The sequence below is a fragment of the Acinonyx jubatus genome, chromosome B3 (assembly GCF_027475565.1).
Source record: "Acinonyx jubatus isolate Ajub_Pintada_27869175 chromosome B3, VMU_Ajub_asm_v1.0, whole genome shotgun sequence".
In the NCBI taxonomy this organism is placed as follows: domain Eukaryota; kingdom Metazoa; phylum Chordata; class Mammalia; order Carnivora; family Felidae; genus Acinonyx; species Acinonyx jubatus.
Genome location: NC_069386.1, coordinates 97,718,910 through 97,741,338, shown reverse-complemented (window position 1 = coordinate 97,741,338; position 22,429 = coordinate 97,718,910). Strand labels below are relative to the sequence as shown.

The window sequence follows — 22,429 nt, the reverse complement described above, 5'->3', positions numbered from 1 at the left end:
ACAGATTTTTTTTTTTTTTTGTCTTCTAGTGTGTAGTGTTTTTAGGTCTGAACTCTTAATGAGGCTAGTAGTCTAGAGGCCACTTTAAATTTTTCACCACAGGTAATTTACCCATTTCTTTCTCCTCCTTCCTAGTTTATCCTGCCGGCTTGAAATTCCTCTTGAGACAGGATTTGTCTAGAACCTACTGTCCTGAATCCAAATCATTTGTTTAACTTACAGAAGCATGTAACCAAAATGGAAATCAAGTACCGTGGACCTGGACGGTGGGGGCCTGAATTAAAATCACTCAAGACAGGAAGAATTTGACATGGTCAATCAGACTTCAGAGCCAAGGGTAACATCAGGAGTGGCCAGTGTTCACTGCCTGAGGCTATTTATTATTAATGTGGAGTCAAAAATCTTTTCATTTATTTTTTTTCTGTGAACACTTCATAAAACTGAAGTTTGAAGGGAAAAGGGAAATATGAAAATATGAAACCTCATATGAATAAATGAATATTCTTAGCTACAGTGATTTGTAATTAAACTTGAAGGGAGCAGTTGTTTCTAGATTATAATTTCAACTTTATTTCATCGAATGCATTTTTATTAGTTTTTATCTCTGGTCTTTAGGACTTGATTCTAGTGATTTTACTGCCTGGGGAACTGAGAATAGTGAGCATGAAAGTTATAGTTGTGCCTATCTAGCTCACAAAATGTTGTTTTTATTTTTTTTCTTTTATGTTTGTTTATTTTTGAGAGACAGAGAGACAGACAGAACACAAGCAGGGGAGGGACAGAGAGAGAGGGAGACACAGAATCTGAAGCAGGTTCCAGGCTCTGAGCTGTCAGCACAGAGCCTGATGCGGGACTTGAACTCACGAACCATGAGATCATGACCTGAGCCGAAGTCGGACGCTTAACCAACTGCCACCCAGGTGTCCCTAGCTCACAAAATGTTAATAGAAACATGGATTTCCACATCAGGGCCAACAAACCTTGCCAAACTCTGGTCTGCTTTTGTACAACTTGTGAACTAAGAATGGTTTTATTTTTATTTTATTTACTTTACTTATTTTTAATGAACACAATGTTATATTAGTTTCAGCTATACAATATAATGATTCAACAATTCTCTGCATTTCCCAGTGCCCATCACGAGAAGTATACCCTTATTCTGTTTCACCCACCCCCCACCTACCTTTCCTCTGGAAACCACCATTTTGTTCTCTGTATTTAATAGTCTGTTTTTTCCCCTTTTTTTCTTTGTTTACTTGTTTTGTTTCTTAAATGCCATATGTGAGGGGAATCATATGCTGTTTGTCTTTCTCAGTCTGACTTATTTCACATAGTATTATACCCTCTAGATCCATTCATGTTGTTGCAAATGGCAAGATACCATCCCTTTTATGGCTGTATAATATTCTGTAATCTATATTGGTATCTATATCTCTGTATATACACAGTACATCTTTAACCATTCACCCACGGATGCACACGTGGGTTGCTTTTATATCTTGGCTATTGTAAATAATGCTGCAGTATACATAGGGGTGCATATATCTTTTCAGAATAGTATTTTCATTTTCTTTGGATAAATATCCAATAGTGGAATCGCTGAATCCTATGCTAATACTATTTTTAATTTTTTGAGGAAAACTCTGTGTTGTTTTCACAGCGGTTGTACCACTTTGCGTTCTTAACGGTGCACAAGGGTTCCTTCACATCTTTGTCAATACTTGTTATTTCTTACGCTTTTTAGCCATTCTGGCAGGTGTAGGGTAATATCTCATTGTGGTTTTGATTTGCATTTCCCTGACAGTTACCAATGTTGGCCATCTTTTCATGTGTCAGTTGGCCATTTGTATATCTTTTTTGGAAAAATGTCTACTAAGGTCATCTGCACATTTTTAAATTAGAATATTTGACGGATTTTTTTTTTTGGTGTTAAGTAGAAGATCTTTATATATTTTGTAAATCTTTATTTTTTTTAATGTTATTTTTGAGAGAGAGAGGGAAATAGCACAGGCATGAGTGAGGGAGAGGTAGAGAGAGAGAGAGAGACAGAGAATCCTGAGCAGACTCTCCACTGTCAGCAAAGAGCCCAATGTAGGGCTTGAACTCACAAACCATGAGATCATGACCTGAGCCGAGATCAAGAATTGGTTGCTCAACTGATTGAGCCATCCAGGCACCCCTATATATTTTAGATATTAACCCCTTATCAGATATAAATTTGCAAATATCTTCTCCCATTCAGTAGGTTGCCTTGATTTTTGTTGATTGTTTGCATTGCTGTGCAAATGTGTTTTTATTTTGGTGTAGTTCCAATAGTTGAATTTTGCTTTTTATTCCCTTGCCTGAGGAGACATATCTAGAAAAATGTTTTTGTACTTGATGTCAAAGAAATTGCCTATGTTTTTTTTTCTAAGAGTTTTATGGTTTCAGGTCTCACATGTAGGTCTTTAATCTTTCTTGTGTTTGTTTTTATCTATGGTGTAAGAAAGTGGTTCAGTTTCATTCTTATGCATGTAGCTATCCAGTCTTCCTGACACCATTTGTTGAAGAGACTGTGTTTTCCCCGTTGTATGTTCTTGCCTCCTTTGTCATAGATTAATTGACCATATACCTGTAGTTTTATCTCTGGGCTCTCTTCTGTTCCATCAGTCTATGAGTCTATTTTTATGCCAGTACCATACTGATTTGATTACTACAACTTTGTATTATATCTTGAAATCTGGGATTGTGATACCTCCAGTTTTGTTCTTCTTTCTCAAGATTGCTTTGGCTATTTAGGGTCTTTTGTGGTTCTATACAAATTTTAGGATTGTTTTAGTTCTGTGAAAAATCTGTTGTTATTTTGATAGGGATTGCATTGAATCTGTAGATTCCTTTGGGTAATATTGACATTTTAACAATATTAATTCTTCCAATCCTTGAGCATGGAATATCTTTCCATTTGTGTATTTTACAATTTCTTTTATCAGTGTTTTATAGTTTTCAGAGCACAGGTCTTTCACCTCCTTGGCTAAGTTTATTCCTAGGTATTTTATTCTTTGGGGGACACTTGTAAATGGGACTGTTTTCTTAATTTCTCTTTCTGCTACTTCATTTTAAAGAGATTCAACAGGTATCTATATATTAATTTTGTATCCTGTGACTTTACTGAATTTTTTTTATCAGTTTTAGTAGTTTTTCGGTGGATTCTTTAGGATTTTCTATGTATAGTATAATGTCATCTGGAAATAGTGAAAGTTTTACTTCTTTCTTACCACACTGGATGCCTTTTATTTCTTTTTCTTGTCTGATTGCTGTGGTCAGGACTTCCAGTACTATGTTGAATAGAAGTGGTGACAATGGACATATTTGTCTTGTGCCTGACCTTAGAGGAGAAGCGGTCAGTTTTTCATCATTTTGTATGATGTTAGCTATGGGTTTTTCACAAATGGCCTTTATTATGTTGAGATATAATAATGTTTCCTCTAAACCTATTTTGTTGAGAGTTTTTGTCATGAATGGGTATTATACTTTGTCAAATGCTTTTTCTGCATCTATTGAGATAATCATGGATTTTGTGCTTTCTCTTGTTAATGTGATGGATCATATTGATTGATTTACAATATTGAAACACCCTTGCATCCTTGGAATAAATCCCACTTGATCATGGTGAATGATTTTTTAAATGTACTGTTGGATTCAGTTTGCTAATATTGTGTTCAGGATTTTTACATTGATGTTCATCAGAGATATTGGTAGTTTTCTTTTTTTGCAGTGTCTTTATCTGGTTTTGGTACCAAGATAATGCTGGCCTCATAGAATGAATTCGGAAGCTTCCTCTCCTTTTCTATTTTTTGGAATTGTTTGAGAAAAATAGGTATTAACTCTTCCATAAATGTTTGGTAGAATTTGCCTGTGAGACCATCTGGTCCTGAACATTTATTTGTTGGAGTTTTTCAATGACTGAGTCAATCCATTGCTAGTAGTTGGTCTGTTTAAATTTTCTATTTTTTCCTGATTTAGTTTTGAAGGTTGTATGTTTCTAGGAATTTATCCATTTTTTTTCTAGGTTGTCCAGTTTGTTGGTATATATTTTTTCATAATATTCTGTTATAATCCATAATCCTTTGCATTTCTGTGATGTCAGTTATTTCTCTTCCTTCATTTCTGATTTTATTTATTTGGATCCTCTCTTTTTTTTCTTGATAAGTCTGGCTAAGTTTTATCAACTTTGTTGATCTTTCCAGAGAACAGTTCCTGGTTTCACTGATTTGTTCTATTGTTACTTTAATCTCTATTTCATTTGTTTCTGCTCTAATCTTTATTATTTCCTTCCTTCCACTTGCTTTGGGCTTTTTTTCTTTTTTTTAATTTAACTTCTTTACTTGTAGGATTAGGTTGTTCTTATGAGATTTTTCTTGTTTCTTGAGGTAGAACTGTATTGCTATAAACTTCCCTCTTAGAACAGCTTTGTTGCATCCCAAAGATTTAAAATTTTTTAAACGTTTATTTATTTTTGAGAGAGAGAGAGACAGAGAGAGTGTGAGCAGGGGAAGGGCAGAGAGAGAGAGAGAGAGAGAGGGAGACACAGAATCTGAAGCAGGTCCCAGGCTCCAAACTGTCAGCACAGAGCCCTACACAGAGTTTGAACTCACAAACTGTGAGATCATGATCTGAGCCTAAGTCGGATTTTTAACTGACTGAACTACCAGGTGGTGCCCCACATCCCAAAGATTTTAGACCATTGTGTTTTCACTTATTTGTGTCCATGTATTTTTTTTATTTCCTCCTTGATTTATTGGTTTGCCCACTCATTGTTTAGTAGCATGTTATTTAGTCTCTATGCTTTGTGTTTTTTCCAGATTATTTCATGTGATTGATTTCTAGTTTCATACTGTTGTGGTTGGAAAAGATGCATGATATGATTTCCACATTTATTTTTAATGTTTATTTTTGAGAGAGAGACAGAATGTGAGTGAGGGAGGGGCAGAAAGAGAGGGAGACACAGAATCCGAAGTAGGTTCCAGGCTCCGAGCTGTCAGCGCAGAGCCCGACGCAGGGTTCAAACTCAAAAACCGCGAGATCATGACCTGAGCTAAAGTTCAATGATTAACTGACTGAGCCACCCAGGCGTCCCTCCACATTTTTTAATTTATTGAGACTTTTTAAATTTATTGAGACAAATTTATGGCCTAACATCTGACTTATTCTGGAAAATGTTCCATGGGCACTTGAAAAGAATGTGTGTACCACTCTTTTTGGATAGCGTGTTCTGAATGTATCTATTAGGTCCATCTGGTCTAATGTGTCATTCAAAGCCACTATTTTCTTGTCAATTTTCTGTCTGGATGATGTATCCATTGATGTAAGTGGGGTGTTAGAGTCCCCTGTGAGTATTTATTACTGTCGGTTTCTTCCATATGCCTATTAATAGTGGCTTTATATATTTAGGTGTTTTCATATTGGGTGCATAGATACTGTAAGTTATACTATTGTGTATATATATATATATATACTATATATGGTGTATATATATATATATATATATATATATACTATATATGGTGTATATATATATATATATATATATATACTATTGTATATACTATTGTTATACTCTTGTTGGATTGTTCCCTTTATCATTGTGCAGTGTCCTTCTTTGTCTCTTGTTATAGTCTTTGTTTTAAAGTCTGTTTTGGCTGACACAAGTATTACTACCCCAGCTTTCTTTTCACATTCATTTACATGGTGAATGTTCTTCCATCCCTTCACTTTCAGTCTGCATGTGTCTTTAGGTCTGAAGTGAATCTCTTATAGACAGTATATATACAGGTCTTAGATTTTTTTTATCATTCAGTACCCTATGTCTTTTGATTGGAGCATTTAGTCCATTTACACCAAAAGTAATATCGATAGGTATATGCTTTTTTGCCATTTGTTACTTGTTTTACGGTTGTTTTTGTAGTTCTTCTCTGTTCCTTTCTTCTTCTCTTGCTCTTTTCCCTTGCTTTTTGATGGCTTTCTTTAGTGTTAAGCTTGGGTTCCTTTCTCTTTATTTTTTGTGTATCTATTACAGCTTTTTGATTTGTGGTTATCATTAGGTTCATATATAACATCTTATGCACATAGCAGTCTATGTTAAATTGATGGTCACTTAAGTCCAAATCCATTCTAAAAGCATTAAATTTTTACTCCCCTCCCCATGTTTTATGTATATGATTTGATACTTTACATCATTTTATTTTATGAATGCCTTGACTGAATTTTGTGGATATAATTGATTTGCTGTTTTTGTGCTTTAACTCCCATACTGATTTTACAAGTGATTCATCTACTACTTTTATTCTATGTTTGCATGTACCTGTGAACTCTTATCCCGTTCCTAATTTTCTTACTCCTGACTATGGCATTTTCTTTCCATTCAAAGAATTTTCTTTAACATTTCTTATAAGGCTGGTTTAGTGATCATGAATTCCTTTAGTTTTTGTTTATCTGGGAAACTTTCTGTCTCTCCTTCTATTCTGAATGATAACCTTGCTGGATAGTGTATTTGTGGTTGCAGTTTTTTTTTTTTTTTTCCCAGCACTTTGAACATATCATGCCACTCCCTTCAGGCTTGCAAAGTTTCTTCCAAAATATCAACTGACAGCCTTGTGGGGGGGGGGGTCCCTTGTATGTAACTGTTTTCTTTTTCTCTTGCTGCTTTAAAAATTCTCTTTTCACTATCATTTGCCCTTTTAATTACAGTGTGTCTTGATGTGGACCTCCTTGGGTTGATTTTGTTGGGAGTTCTCCATGCCTCCTAGATTTGGATGTCTGTTTCTGTTCCCAGATTTGGGAACTTTTCAGCTATTGTTTCTTCAAATACATTTTCTGCCCCCTTTTCTCTGTCTTCTTCTGGGATCCCTGTAAGGTAAATGTTATTATGCTTGATGATGTTGTTGGGTTCCCTTAACCTATTCTCATTTTTTATTTTATTTATTTATTTGTTTATTTAATTTATTTACTTACTATTCAGCTTGGCCTCTTTTCATTACCTTGTCTTCCAAGTCATTGATCCATTCCTCTGCCTCCTCTAATCTGCTATTGATTCCCTCTCCTATATTTTTTATTTCAGTTATTGAGTTCTTTGTCTCTGACTGGTTCTTTTTTTATGTTTTCCCTCTGTTTGTTGAGGGTCTCACTGAAGTCCTCCAATCTTTTTTCGAGTCCAGTGAATGTCTGTGTGACTGTTACTTTGAATTCTTTATCAGGCATACTGCCTATCTCCATTTCACTTAGCTCTTTTGCTGTGATTTTTGTTCTATTCTCTTCTTTTATCTGGGACATATTCCTCTGTCTCCTCATTTTGTCTAACTCTGTGTATATTTCTATGTATTAGGAAAGTCAGTTACATCTCCTGCTCTTGAAAGTAGTGGTCTTATGAAGAAGAGGGCCGTGTAGCCCAATGCATCCTGTCCACTGGGACCAGGTGCTTCAGGAGTGTCTCCTATTAGACTACATGTGCCATACTGTTTTATCTGAGTTGCATTTGCCTTCAGTCCAGTTGGCTGCAGTGGTCCACTTTGCCTGCTGTGGGTACAGGAAGGGTTTGGTGCCTGTGTTGTTAAGGGGCCAGTCTGCGGCCGCTGTCGGTTTGTAGTTGGTGGTATCAGCTGTCAGACCAGAAGCCTGCCCTCGGCTCCTTAGCTGTAGTCACACCAACCTGTAGGGCACTCTCCCTACATTGTCCTCTGTGAGGCTTTCATGGGTGGGTGGGCCAGCAGTCAGATCAAATGCTTGCCCCCAGTCCAGGGCTGCAGATGCACTGATCTGCAGGGTACTCGCTCTGCACTGCAGGTTATCATAAGGTTTGGCTGTTGGGACTATGGGTGCACTGGTCTGTGTAGTTATCTTTCCCTCTCTCCAGTGTAGGAGTCACTTTGGGGTGGCACTGGTCCCTGCCGGGGATGCCTGCAGGGTGTGTTGAGGCAGGAGCTGATTTGGAGGGATGCCTACTAGTGGGGCGCGTTGGATGGGGGTGGGTTTGCAGGAGAATGTGGGGGCAGTTTGCCTGGTGTATCGAGTTGGGCGGACAGTGATCACAGTGTTTCCCCTAAATGTCCTGCTGTCTGGGGGAGGGGGTGGGGATTGGTGGGAATGTGAAGAGAAATGGCATCTGCCAGCACTTGTTCTTGGAGAAGTCTCCTAAATATTCCTGCCCCTCCAGCGCATGTTCTGAGATTAGTAAATAAATCTTCTCATATACCCCACGTGCTTTTCAAACTGCTGCTTCTATGCTGTATCCCAAGGGGCTGTTTGTTATTGTGGCTCTGTAAGGGTGGGGACTCAGTTTTGTATCATCCTCTACCTGTCCCTAAACTAAGCCTGCTGAGTTTTAAAGTACCCAGAGTTAAGCCCTACTGATGGCAAAAATTCACAAAATTAAGCCCCACTGGTTCTCAAAGCCAACATATTATGGGGACTCATCTTCCCAGTGCGGGCAGGTCCCCTGTGCCTGGTGTGCCTTGTGTGGGTCTGCTCTTCTCCCTTCTTGTGCTGTCCCTCCTCTTTGTGATTAGTCTTGCCAGGGGTTTGGTTCCCAACAGTGACTCTGCCCCTCCTACATACCTACATACCTACGTATGTGATATATACGCACACACGTACACACATACATATTTTAGTATATATTTATATATTTATTTCTAACATAAGCTTCTGCCACTAAAGTGTTAATTCCCTAAAAGGACTGCATCTTGCTTTTTCATGTGTTCTTTATTTAAGTTCACAGTAATAGTTCACAAAAGGTTCTTCAATACGTGATGACTATCTATATATATGTAATATTTATCAATGTATAAACGATATGGTTTAGAATAGACTCAGTCACCTTGGGCATCTGAAATTTATAACATATTTTTATATATTTATATTTCAATGGATTTTCATAAGAACGTATCATCTGGATTATACCTGTGTATAAAATTAATAGAATATTTAAGGAAGATAGTAGACTTATTTATTTTTCTTTTTTTCTGTTTTTATAGAAATGTAATTGACATGTAACATTGTATTAGTTTTAGGACTATAGCATGATGATTTGATATGTGTATATATTGTGAAATGATCACCACACAATAAGTTTAGCTACTTTGACCGTTACTTTGAATTCTTTATCAGGCGTACTGTGGTATCTATCACCTCACATAGTTAAAATTTTTTTCTTGTGATAAGAACTTTTAAGGTCTACTCTATTAGCCATTTTCATATATATTATATGGTTTTGTTAACTTTAGTCACCATGCTGTAGTTTATATCCCCAGAACTTATTCGTCTTATACCTAGAAGTTTACATCTTTTGACCACCTTCATCCACCCCACCCACACTTGCCTCTGGAAGCCCCCAGTCTATTTTCTGTCTCCATGAGCTTGGTTCTGCTAGATTTTAGATGTATGTGAGATCATTTAGTATATGTCTTTGTCTGAGTTATTTCACTTAGCGTAATGCCCTCAAGGTCTATCTATGTTGTAGCAAATGGCAGAATTTCCTTCTTTTTTATGGCCAAATAATACTCTTTGTGTGTGTGTGTGTGTGTGTGTGTACACCACATTTTCCTTTAAAAAAAGGTTCATTGGGGCGCCTGGTGGCCCAGTCAGTTAAATGTCCAACTTTGGCTCAGGTCAGGATCTCCCCATTTGTGAGTTTGAGTCCTATGTCGGGCTCTGTGCTGACAGCTCAGAGCCTGGAGCCGGCTTCAGATTCTGTCTCCCTCTCATTCTGTCCCTCCCTGCTCATGCTTCCCCTCTCTCTCTCAAAAATAAATAAAACATTTTAAAAAATTTAAAAAGGTTTATTTATTTACTTTGAGAGAGAGAGAGAGAGAGTGCACGTGCCCGAATTGGGGAGGGGCAGAGAGAGGGAGAGAGAGAATCCCAAGCAGGCCCCGTGCAATCAGCAGGGAGCTGGACATGGGCTTGATCTCACGAACCCTGAAATCATGACCTGAGCTGAAATCAAGACTCAGACACTTAACCAAGTGAGCCACCCAAGTATCCCCACATTTTCTTTGTCTATTTATCTGTCAGTGGACACTTAGGTTGTTTCTATCTTGGCTAATGTAAATAATACTGCAAGGAACAGGGGGATGCAGGTATCTGTTCAACATAGTGATTTCATTTCCTTTGGATAGGTACCCAGAAGTGGAATTGCTAGATCAATTGATAGTTCTGTTTTTAATTTTTTTGAGGGTCCTTCATATAGTTTTCTACAGCGGCCGCACCAATTTACATTCCACCAAAAGTGCCTGAGAGTTCCCTTTTCTTTACATCCCTGGTAACGCTCGCTATATCTTATCTTTTTTTTAATTATTAAAAAAATTTTTAAATGTTTATTTATTTTTGAGAGAGTGAGAGAGAGAGCACGAGTCGGGGGAGAGGCAGACAGAGAGAGGAAGACACAGAATCTGAAGCAGGCTCCAGGCTCTGAGCTGTCAGCACTGAGCCCAATGGCGGGGCTTGAACTCACGAGCCATTAGATCATGACCTGAGCCAAAGTAAGACGCTTAACCTACTGAGCCATCCAGGTGCCCCATATCTTGTCTTTTAGATGATGGCCATTCTAACAGGTGTGAAGTGACATCTCATTGTGGTTTTGATTTGTATTTCCCTGATGATTAATGATATTGAGCACTTTTTCATGTGTCTGTTGGCCATCTGTGTGTCTTCTTTAGAAAAATATTCAGTTCCTCTGCCAATTTTTTAATCGGATTGTTTGGGGTTTTTTGCTAATGAATTGTATGGGTTCTTTATATATTTCACATATTAACCCCCTAGCAGATATATAAGTATTGATCTCTGTGTCAAGGCTACCAAACCTCACCCTGTCATAGCCTGCTTTTGTACAGTCTGTGAGCTAAGAATGGTGTTTGGATGTTTAAATGGCCAGAAAAAAACTTGAAAGGAAAATAGTATTTTGTGACATGTTAAAATGATATGAAATTCAAATTTTAGTGTCCATAAAACAAGCTGTATTGGAACAGAGTCATGCCTGTTTGCTTATGTATTATCTATGGCTGGTTTTGTGCTATAATGGCAGAGTGGATTAGTTGCAACAGAAACCATAGGGCAAAATCTAAAATGTTCACTCTCAGGCATTTTATAGAAAAAAGTTTGTGGACTCCTGCCCTAATGCATTTAGAGACATTGTCTTACCCAATTGAACACCTTTGAGAGGGGTCCTATCAATGTTAGCTAAATTTGTAGCTAAAAGTGTATGTTAGCTAAATTTGCAGTGCTGCTAAACCAGGCAGGAGGAGAAAATAGTTGTTAATCAAATACTGGAAAAAATATTAAAAATGAATACGATAAGTGATCAAGTTGAAGTGGGCATTGAGGATCCAAAACGAAATGCTACAGGTACAAAATAAGGAAAGCCTGAGGTTATGGCATTAACAATCTGACAAACGATGTCAAATTATAGTGTTAAATAGTAGTGCTGTGTTCTCAAGAGAAGCAAACACAGGTAAGGTTTAATAACAATGAATACCTATCCATCTGAGATCAATACTTGACTCAAGCCGTGGGGCTGAACTTTTTGGTGCTTTGGATCCCTTCACAACACACTCAGTCCATCAAGGCTCTTGACAAGTGACTTGATCTATATTATGGTGTCTGGATTTGGGGTCTCCAAGCTCTAGAAAGACATGGGACTGAGGGTTCTACAAAGATGCTTTTAAGTGCAGAGGAAACAGATGTATCAAAAATGGTCAAAAAATCTGATGTGTTTAAACAAGAATAAAGAAGGAACAGATCTGGTGCTGTTAGAGCAAGGACATTGTGAAATAAAAGGCTTGTTCTGTAATGCCCAGTCTTGTCACTTACTAGTCATGTACTTTAACCTATCTAAGCTTCTTTATCTAAGTAATAGAAGTAATATCTCCTTTAGTGATTCTTGAAGAAATTAAGATAATATTAAAAGGGCTTTGTAAATTCTAAAACACAGACAGATGTGGGACAGTGTTGTTTCCAGGAAGCCAACCTGTGATAATGATTATCTTTGAGTACTGATGAATTATTCTATACAGTTGTAAGGTTTGTGCACTGCAAAAAGCGTTGCAGCCGAGGAAGCCAATGGGAGCTTGCCCAACTGCTCTGGCTCAGGCAGAATTCATCAGTAAGAGGAGCACCTTTTTCTCATACCATGGCATCTCCTCATCCGAAAATGCACCCACTTAGAGGACATTCTCAAGCAGGTGCTGTGTAGTTTTAACATATTGATATATAGATATACAGTTGCATTGTATATTTTAACAGTAGTCAAGAAAATAATGCTACATAATTGTTTTTCATTTTCTTAAGAGGGGACGGAATATTTGCTCAACTTGCAGCAACGAAGAAGAACTCGTAGGCAGAGACACTGTCTGCTGATTTAAAAGAGCTCAAACCTTAGACTATGTGAGGTGAAAACAGAATATTCATCTGCAAAATCTTTTAAGACAAAACAGAAAACCTAAGTGTTTTACTATTTAACATCTGCCTGACACTCCTTATTCTCCAATTCTCAAATTATGCCTCATGGCTTCCCTGTGCTTCTCTAACCAGAAAATAAAATTGTGTCTTTTTTTTTTTTTTAATGTTCATTTTTTGAGAGACAGAGCATGAGGGAGAGAGAGACACAGAATCCTAAGCAGGATCCAGGCTCTGAGCTCTCAGCACAGAGCCCAGTGCAGGGCTTGAACCCACAAACCTCAAGATCATGACCTGAGCCAAAGTCAGCCTCTCAACCAGCTGAGCCACCCAGCAGTCCCAAATTGTGTCTTTTTCTTAATTAGACTTGTATTTACCAAACACCAAACTGTACTGCTTGATGATAATAAGAAAAACAGGAAATACTTGAAACTTTTTGGAATTCCAAACTTTTTCGAATCTTTATATCTTATGTCCTGTGCATATGTCTTATTTACAAAAATTTTCTGACATTCATTGATTAATCCATTCAGTTTTCAAAATATTTATGTAAGTATGTGTGTATGTAATTTCTACACTCAGTGTGGGACTCGAACTCATGACCCTGAGATCTAGAGTCACGTGCACTTTTTACTGAACCAGACAGGCACCCCAATCCATTACATTTTTAACCAACTCTGTAGAAATGCTTCCCTAATGATGTTTCTGCATCAGCGAGATGCTGACAGTAACTGAGTAATATCGGTCTGTAGGCATCGGTGGCAAGAATACTGTCTGCTCTGAGCCAGGAGTCAAAATAAAAGCAAACAGGTAAGCTGCTTGCCTGAGCCAGATGTAGCTTTCAATAATCCCAGTATGCTGATTTCTCTTCCACTTTTGGAAATCCTACGGAAATTGTAGCTGAGTCTTTCTGGGCTGAAATAATGGCTTCCCTCTTAGTAATACTTTATGCAGAGGATTCTTTGCTTTCAATGTATTTTTGCAAAACAATGACCTTGTCATCTGTATAAATTTGTAACATACAGGACCATCTGTTTTTTTCAGTGATAGCAAATGGCCCACAACATAATACTGCTTAGAATGTATTCAATGACTGAAGGGATGCTAGAACATTTTAATATAGAATAGTTTACATTCTAAATGCCTTTCTATATTATGATCTTTTATAACAACTCTGTGTGACACAGCCAAATATCCTTGTTTGGCAGAAGAGGAAATACAGTTGGAAAGAAGTTAAATATTGGAATTAGGATCACACAAGAAGTCAGCAGCTAAATCAAGTTTGATCCATTACTCTTGTCAAGTTCTTTTTAGGCTACTGTCTCTGAATAACAAGCAGGAAAAAGAAGCTTGTCTTTGGCTATTCTGAAAGATAATGAGCAGATACCACCACCAGATCACATTGGATGTTGAATTATATTACCTCAGGCTGCTGCATCTTCCTATATCATATGGTTTTAAAATTATTTTGGGGGCACCTGGGTTAAGTGTCTGACTCAGTTTCAGCTCAGGTCATCTCATGATTGTGAGATTGAGCCTTGCATCAGGCTCCATGCTGAATGGATCCTGTTTGGGATTCTCTGCCTCTCTCCCTGCACCCCTCTTCCCCATTTGTGCTCTTTCTCTCTTAAAAAAGAAAAAAATATTTTCTGAGCTCTTATGAGAAGAGCATAGGATAAGATAGGTCTTGACCTGCTTTTAATTGTTCTCTCTTTCTCTTGATTTAAACCTGCAAGGGCTATTCTCATTCCCTCATCAATCAATAAAACTCCTCATTCATATTAAATGCCTGCCTTTGAGAAATTTATAATTGAGTCAAGGAGGCTGATTATACATATTCAAAATGGGAAATAGAAGTGGAATCCCAGTGTCTAAAGCTGGTAAACACAACTATGATTCCATTAACATGCATATCCACAGCATGATGGCAGTTGATTACCAGAGGGCCAATGTCTTCCGATGTCTTTCTCCCCAAATAAATCTTGGGATTTCCAGAGATGCACTCTTGTGTCCAAGACCCAGTCTTGGTTATTGAAGTTACAGTGGGTGACAAAGCCAAGGTCCTGAGCTCCTGGTTCTGACAGGTGCTGCTGAGAGTGGAACACTGCTTGCTCTGCCTGACCAATGGCAGACTATACATGGTCACTACGAAGATGCAGCTGGGCTGTTCTTCCCAGTGTGGAGAATACTTCTGTTTCGTCCTCCATCCGTGCAGAAGAGGGAAACCTATTTATTCAGCAAATTCTTTTTGACCATCTGTTGCATGCCAGGCACTATTACACCTAGGCACTGAGGGCATAGTGGTGAATAAGACAAAGACAAACCCTCTTCTCCTGGAACTTCTGTTTCTTTTTCTTTTTAAAAATTTTTAATGTTTATTTTTGAGAGAGAGAAAGAGGGAAAGAGAGAACTAGTCGGGGAGGGGCCGAGAGAGAGGGAGACACAGAATCTGAAGCAGGCTTCAGGCTCTGAGCTGTCAGCACAGAGCCCGACGCAGGGCTTGAACCCACAAACCATGAGATCATGACCTGAGCCGAAGTCAGATGCTTAACCAACTGAGCAACCCAGGCGCCCCATGGAACTTATGTTTCTAATGGAAGAGAAAGATAGTAAACAAGCAAGAACACAATTTTCTCAAAGCAAACTCCTAAAGAATCCGTTTTCTCAAGGGCCTGTGTGTCTTTCTGGGGCAGTGTCAACAGTTAAGAGTGGAACAAGGTAAACATGTATGAGGATAATTACAAATATGAAAAAAAATTGGAATCTGTTTTGCATTCAGTTTTTAGTCAGTCTAAGCCTAATCAGAAAAGTAAGTCTCACAGGATTGGTTTGATAAGTTTTAATTAACCGGGTGACTATTATCCCCTTTACTGATTATTTTGTCTTTTTTGATGTATTTACCCAGTTATAGAAAAATGCATTAAATATTATGAGACTTTATCTGGGCTGACTAGGAAATAGACTAGGGCAATTTTATTATTTAGGACTATTTTAACCAATAAATTTATATTAGCCTCTTAAGCAACTCAAGATTGAGTTTTCTTATTTTATTTTGGGGGCCGTTATCAGACATAAATTATGAATCTTACATTATAGTTCAGGAATCCTTGTATAAGCCAACAAAATCTGTATTGGATAACTCTTGGCAAGTTATCTTGTAAAGCTCTCAAAATGTAAGTAAATGGTTGAATGAGTTTAAATGCTTGGAAAGGCCATATTACCATGTTGAGAAAATAGATTACGTTTTAGTATGTTAAAGACAAGAAGGCTGTTTCATTATTCAAAAATAGACTCCAGGTGGGGCACCTGGGTGGCTCAGTTGTTTAAACATCTGACTCTTGGTTTCATCTTAGGTCATGATCTCATGGTTTATGGGTTCAAGCCCTGCATCAGGCTCTGTGTTGACAGTGTGGAGCCTGCTTGGGATTCTCTCTCTCCCTCTCTTTTTGCCACTCCCCCTCCCCTACTAGCATATGGTCAAACTTACTCTCTCTCAAAATAAACAATAAACATTTAAAAGAATAGACTCAAGGATATCCATTGAGGTGCTGTTTAATGAGAATAGGTACTAATAACAGTCTGATCTTAACTGGTCTAATTGTAGAGAACAAAATCCCTGGGAGAATTAAGAGGAAATCATGCAGTTATTCCTGCATAGTTTTATGGAAAAATAATTTGGACCAATTTGCCTAATTAGTCACATGTCTCCTTATTTTCTGATGTCCTTGCATCCCTTTGAAGTTCTGAAAAATATCTGTAACAGCAGCTAATTGGCTGGGGTCTAGAATCCCACTGAAATATAGAGATGTATCAAAGTTAAAAATATATATATTTTAGTGAATTTTGAAGCTATAGATTAATTTAATATTTAGAAAACTGGGTGGTCACTGCAATTCTTTGTGAAAGGCAAATTTAGTTTAGAGAACTTTACGGGAAAGAAAGTAGTTGAGAAGAGAGCAAAACAGATCAACACAAAAGGAAAGAAATAAAGGAGAGACAAACAATAAGTCTTAAGTTGATTGATAAGTCCTTTGACCCAATCATGGATGTTCATCCAAAGTGTTGAGAGGAAACTATCTATACTTGGTGTCAACTTTTTCATCCATAGAGGATTGGGAGGTAAGCTGATGGCTTCCAGAAGTTGTCTTGCTTCTGGAGGACTTTTAGTGAGTCTTGGGCAGATACACAGTGGTCTAGACTATAGGATACAGATCGTAAGTATGTTTGCTGGCCCACATGTGTCTACAATATATGTCTTGGAACTTGAGAACAATATTTGTGGTTAAGAGTACCTGAAATAGCCCTTTTCAGTGTATTTTTTTTATTTTTTTTTTAAAGCAGGCTCCACACCCAATGTGGGCCTTGACCTCACAACCCAGAGATCAAGAGTCTAGTGCTCTACAGACTGAGCCAGTCAAGCACCTCAAAATGTATTGCACTGCATTTTTTTCTCAAGTAAGCTTTATGCCCAGTGTGTGGCTTGAACCCAGTGTAGTTTCAAGGCTGACTTTCATTGGGGTCTGTTTGAATATATTTGATCTCCTAAATCTATATCATGTAGTGATAAATGCAACTATGTACCTTTTGGAATGGCAGCTCACATCTGTTGGACCTGTGATCACATATCTACCTGATCATATCTGACAAGGCCAAATGCAATCTGCCAGGGAAATAGTCAAGCTGAATCTCACAAGGCTTTATGCAACAATTTTATACATTGCAAATTTATGGGGATTCTGACAGATTCCATGAAAATGGAAAATTGGAACAGTTTTTATTGTCAAATACCATTAGCTCATTTTATGTTCTTAGAGTTTTAGGAGTGGTATGTCAGTGACATATTTCTCTAAATATTCCCTCAAATATTTTAACTTTAAAATTAATTTCCTTTAGATATTAAATCGTTTCCAATAAGTAGATATGAATTTATTTTTTTAATGTTTGATTGAAGTTTCCAAAGAGGTTAGAAACCCCTCCTTCTTAAAAATAACATATCAAAATCATGAAAAACATCAACTTAGACCTGTCTTAAGTGTGGCATACTCATGTTAGAGCTGTCTGAGAAGAATGAGCTATTGGTAACAGAATAGCTAGAATCTATTGCTCATACAACACAAAGTGTTGTATACTCATACAACAAAGTGTACATTGATTGTTCTTTTTTTCTTTAAAAAATTTTTTTTAATGTTTATTTATTTCTTGAGAGAGAATGACAGAGTGTGAGCAGGAGAGGGGCAGAGAGAGAGGGAGACGCAGAATCTGAAGCAGACTCCAGGCTCTGAGTTGTCAGCACAGAGCCCGATGCGAGGCTTAAATTCACAAACCTTGAGATCAGGACCTGAGCTGAAGTCAGATGCTTAACCAACTAAGCCACTCAGGGGCCCTACACTGATTATTTTTAAGATGTGAGCAATCACCAAATGTATCATTGTCATGAGGGTTAAACATCAAATCAGAACAGAAAGTGTGATGTCATGAGATTTGCTTATGTTCGAAAGGGAATGGGGTGATGTGCCTGGGTGACTCAGTTCTTTAAGTGTCTGACTCTTGATTTAAAGTGATTGAAATCTGTCCTTATCTCCTGGTCATGTGACTGAGCTTTGAATCAGGCTCTGTGCTGAGTGTGGAGCCTGTTTGGGATTCTCTCTCAAAAAGGGAAGGGAAGGGAGGGGAAGGCAAAGGGGTAGGGGTAGGGTGCCTGGCTGGCTCAGTCTATAGAGCATGTGACTCTTGATCTTGCGATTGTGAGTTCGAGCCCCATGTTGGGTATAGAGATTTCTTTAAAAATTTTTTAATTAAAAAAAAAAAAAGGAATGGAAGGGAGGGTTATTGGGTTTAGATCAAAGCAGCATTTAACTAGTGTGTTGGAAGCAGGCAACACAAGAATTTAATAGGTGATAATCAACTGGCTAAAGTGCTGCTTATGGTTGGGTTGCTTCCAGCAGATAAACGAGGTGGAGAAGCCTTAGATGAGGGGTCAAGAGAAACATAAGCAATGGGTTTATGATAAACTCCTAGTTTGGAATAAGTACTCTTAAAATATAACATTGTCCTTTATGCACAAATTGTGAGAAAGGGTTAGTGTAGGTCAAAATGTCCAAAATAGAGAGTTAGTCTGGTTTTTGCCTAATAAAGGAAAGGCTCATTTTGGCATCTGGATTCAGAAAGCAGGCATTGACACAATTATTTCAGTGACTTATATAGCTGATAGAGCTAATTAAAATATAAAGAGCATGAAACATACCTTATTATTTTATAATAATAGGGTGAGGGGATAAATCTTTTTCATTACCTAGGGACCATCTTTTATAAGATAACTGGATAAATCTTTTTAGTTACCTAGAGACCATCTAGAAAGCCTCAAAGATAGCTTAGATTTAAAAGAATCTTCACATATATTTTTTTATAAAGTATTAATTGGTGGTTTACATTTAGGAAAGGCAAGAGAGTTTCTATGCATTTAGGAATAATGATCCAGCATCTGTAGGATGATTTGGAGTGGAGAAGTTCTGCAGCCAAGGAGATTAGTTAGGAAAATATTGCAATAGTCTAGGAATGAGGTAACGAGGACCTGAACAAGAATTTTTCCTTGAGAATGGAAAGGGGGAATGATGTGCAGCAGTAAATGAAGTGAGAACTGAGAGGTTTTAGTGACTGCCTGAGAGAGAAAGCACAGAAGAGGCTGAAGATGATGTCTAACTGAGACCCTAGGTCACTGAGAGAAAGAAGAGAACCCAGGACAGGAATGGGTTTAGAATACAGTGGAGCTGAAATGTAAAAGGCAAGGGAAACGGCATGTGTAACCTTGTAAAGGAGGAGATAGAAGGAAAGTTGTGTGTGTTTTCATTCATTCATTCATTCATTCATTCATTCATTCATTCATTTATTCATTCAACACATCACCTCATTCCACAATGGATCTGAAGCCATTTATAAAATTGCATAGAGAGTAAATAGAGAAATAGACATAGAAAATACCAATCAGATATGATATTAGCAGATAGGTTTGCATGCTAAAGACACTACACTGCATGTTACTAAGATTATAGTGTAAACGTGGCTGTAGACTTCTGAATGACCTGTGTAGGTACAGAGGAGGATTTTCAATATCCATGAAGATAAATCTACTGTTTGGTGGGAACACAGCTTTTCTTGATACATGTAAATGTTTTCCTGTGTTCACAGAAAGAGGACACAGTGATGTAACAGATGATGTACTCTCTTGTTTAATCCCTACAGGGATTGGTGGTGGTGAAATTTATTAATTATAAATAATTAATGCCAGCCTTTCCCTCTCTCTGCTTTGGTTTTGCTCACTAAGTTTCTTCTCCTTCTCTACTGTTTAAAGACAGTTCTGCCTTTGCAGACTTTTTTCCCCTTGGATTTTGTTGATGACTAATTAGGAGGAAAGGGACAGGGATGGGAGCCAAGATATGTGTGAATTAAGATTGGGAGAGAAACTCTTTAAGGAGTTTTGGAGGAGTTTTGGCTTGAAGAAGCCATGAGGCATGAAAGAAACACAAAGAGAACAAAATGCTTTGTGAGGGCTGCAAAAAAAATACGAGTGTTCCTAGCCTCTCCTCATGCCTCTACTACTTTCCAAGGAGGAGTCTGGCTTTAGCTAATCTGTTTTCTTCCTTCTCTCTTGTTGTCTAAGTGGTGTCCTGCCTTTAGTAGATCAGTTCTTCTGAGGCTTCATGATGAAGAATTGATAGGAAAGGGGGTAGGATCGTGAAGAATAATGGGTGGGCAGGATAGGACAAGTCAGGAATTTCCCTAGAGATTTAGGAGTTGAGAGAATTGGTGGGAACTACAGGGTAAGATGGTTGATCACAGATGGCATTTTTTCCAGTAGTTTTATTACTTTTTACAGCTTCATTGAGGTGTAACTGACATACAATAAACTGTACATATTTAATGTGTACTATTTGATGAGTTTTTATATGTGTAGACAGTCATGAAATTATCATTGCGATCAAGATAATGTACTTGTGGGGCGCCTGGGTAACGCAGGTTGGTTAAGTGTCTGACTTCGGTCTCAGGTCATCATTAATGAGTTCGAGCCTCACATCGGGCTCTGTGCTGTTAGCGCAGAGCCTGCTTCGGATCCTCTGTCTCCCTCTTTCTCTACCCCTCCCCACCCCCCCCCCCCAAAATGCATGACCATTAAAAAATGATAATGAACTTGTGAAGATAAAACCTGATTAAAAATGGAGCTTTAACATACTACCATTCATACTCCAGCAGGAGGAGAAGACGAATTTCTCCATGTCCAGCAACATTCCAGCCAGTGAGAAACTGCTTCACTCAGCTAGAGTAAAGCCGTGACCTGAACTCTTGGAAGCAGTCACTCCTGACTTCCTTCTTTCTTTCCTTCTTTCCTCCATAAAGGATAACCTCTCCCCGGTTATCTGGTCTTACCTGTGGTTTGCCATAGTTTGCTTGTCCCAAATTGCAGTTCTCTGGTATTCCCAAATAAACTTATTTTGCTGCTAAAAGTGCTGGCTTTTTTTTTTTAAGGTCAACCAACTTATAGATGACATTTTAATAAATATTGCTATGAACTGTGTATTAACTTTGCTGTGTTTAAGAAACACAAGAGTGCATTATTTTTAAAAATGTTTATGTTTTTAGTTTTGAGAGAGAGAGACAGAGACAGAGCACGTGTGGGGGAAGGGGAGAGGGAGTGAGATACAGAATCCGAAGCAGGATCCAGGCTCTGAGCTACCAGCACGGAGCCTGACACAGGGCTTGAACTCATGAACCAGGAGATCATGGCCCAAGCTGAAGTCTGACGCTTAACTGACTGCACCACCCAGGTGCCCTGAGTCTGCATTATTTTTAAATTAGTTGTTGGTTGGGGGCGCCTGGGTGGTGCAGTCGGTTAAGCGTCCGACTTCAGCCAGGTCACGATCTCACGGTCCGTGAGTTCAAGCCCCGCGTCAGGCTCTGGGCTGATGGCTCAGAGCCTGAAGCCTGTTTCCGATTCTGTGTCTCCCTCTCTCTCTGCCCCTCCCCCGTTCATGCTCTGTCTCTCTCTGTCCCCCAAAAAATAAATAAACGTTGAAAAAAAATTAAAAAAAAATTAGTTGTTGGTTGCTGGACTATGTTTCTTTGACTAGGACTCCACTCAGATTCTGGGCCATTGCTTCAGTAGGGTTATATAGAATACAGAATTTAGATGGCTGTTTCTTTCAGATTTTTCAATTGAAAATATAATTTCAAAATGTAGCCTTGTGGCTGACTAGTGACTTGAGGGAGGAAAGGAAGCCTAACAGTACAGCCATGTTTTCTGGACAGTCTGCTTGAGCCAAGGGCAAAATTTCTAATCTCCAGCAGAATTATGGATTATGTGCCTTTGTCAAGTTCCATTTTTGTAGCTGAACTTTGGATCTGTCTTGTACCACAGAGAATTGAAAGTTGTAATATTTATCAAAACTTGGAATCGAGATGTTCTGAGTTGCTAATTAAAACCAGATCCAAATCTTTGGCAATCAGTAGAGTCAACAGTAAGATTATGATCCTCTTACTGAAATTAAGGTGCCTGACCAGGACAGTTGTCTGGACAGAATCACGGAAGAACAAAAACCATCCTCAGGGAACAATTTGGGGAGAGATGTTTTATTAGAAATAAAATGAAAACAAAACAGGAAGTCCCTAGGTATGACCAACTTGAATTGTTTTCCCTGTCAGTATATATGAATGCCTCCTTTTTAAGAGAGCTCCAAGAAGAGATATAGGCCAGATCCACATTCTGTGTGCCTGTGACTGTTCCAGTAGCATTTAATTATAGGACATTTCTTTGTTAGGGCTGCAAAAAAATGAGTGTTCCTAGCCTCTAATTAATTATTAATTTCCCACCAAAGTCATAGAAAAATGTAAAGTGCCATAGAAAGTCTGATTTTAAGCAGTGTACCTTTCTGGTTTGCTCACCAGTGTTAGTTAGTTAGTTAGTTAGTTATATTTTTTAATATGAAATTTATTGTCAAATTGGATTCCATAA

At 38.1% G+C, this 22,429-nt stretch overlaps 1 long non-coding RNA gene across 1 annotated transcript in view; it reads left to right on the top strand.

The window, feature by feature from the left end:
* LOC128316032 (uncharacterized) overlaps positions 1–20,795 on the top strand; it is a 28,920-nt gene extending 8,125 nt beyond the window's left edge. Inside the window, exons 2-3 of the long non-coding RNA XR_008299406.1 lie at positions 136–337; positions 20,671–20,795. This is a non-coding gene — a long non-coding RNA (uncharacterized LOC128316032). The remainder of the gene's footprint in view (positions 1–135; positions 338–20,670) is intronic.
* Positions 20,796–22,429: the final 1,634 nt, after the last annotated feature.